The following is an 827-nucleotide window of genomic DNA, read 5'->3' on the forward strand; positions in this document are numbered from 1 at the left end:
TTAGAAGGCAGAAAGCCTCACGTAAGTAAGTTCAATAATTTGGCTGAAGGCCTAACAACTCTAACACTTGAAAAGCAAACAAGGTTAATTTAAAGACGGCTGAAGGCCCATGATTTAAGACTGCAGGTAAAATTAATTTAAAAACAAAAAGAAACACAAGGCAGAAGGCCTTATCTTCTATTAGGCCCCACACAGTCTGATACTTGAAAGACAAGAACTTTAATTTAAAAACGGATGAAGTCCGATTACTTAAAACAACTAAAATAATTTTTAGTAGCAGAAGGCCTAAAGCTTTATCTTTAAACAATATCTTACACTGGCTGAAGGCCCACACAATCTAAGATTTAGCAAGTAAGGAATTTAAATTTTAAAGCAGCTGAAGGCCCATTATTTAAAACCCAACTAAAAGCATACAAATTCAAACCATCGGCTATAAGCCATTAAAATACACAAACACTAATAAGAAAAGGCAGTATAGTCAGCCGCGCTCAGAAGTTTCCGCCGGCCCGGGTGGCCGAGTGGTTCTAGGCGCTACAGTCTGGAAACAAGACCGCTACGGTCGCAGGTTCGAATCCTGCCCCGGGCATGGATGTGTGTGATGTCCTTAGGTTAGTTTGGTTTACGTAGTTCTAAGTTCTAGGGGAATGATGACCTCAGCAGTTAAGTCCCATAGTGCTCAGAGCCATTTGAATCCTTTTTTATTTTTTCGGGAGTTTCCGGGGGTCGGTCTGCACCTGAAATATTAACGTTCGCTTAGGGGAGACAGGTAGTCGGCCCAGTTATATACGATCCGCTGGCAACCCAACCAAGAGACAGTCAACGGACCC

General features: G+C 42.0%; 1 non-coding gene across 1 annotated transcript; it reads left to right on the plus strand.

The window, feature by feature from the left end:
• The first annotated feature begins 504 nt into the window (after nt 1–504).
• Trnas-gga (transfer RNA serine (anticodon GGA)) lies at nt 505–586 on the plus strand. The gene is given in 2 exon segments: nt 505–544; nt 552–586. It is a non-coding gene; the product is annotated as a tRNA-Ser (tRNA).
• The last annotated feature ends 241 nt before the right edge of the window (nt 587–827 follow it).

Source organism: Schistocerca nitens, chromosome 4, assembly GCF_023898315.1.
Source record: "Schistocerca nitens isolate TAMUIC-IGC-003100 chromosome 4, iqSchNite1.1, whole genome shotgun sequence".
Classification (NCBI taxonomy): domain Eukaryota; kingdom Metazoa; phylum Arthropoda; class Insecta; order Orthoptera; family Acrididae; genus Schistocerca; species Schistocerca nitens.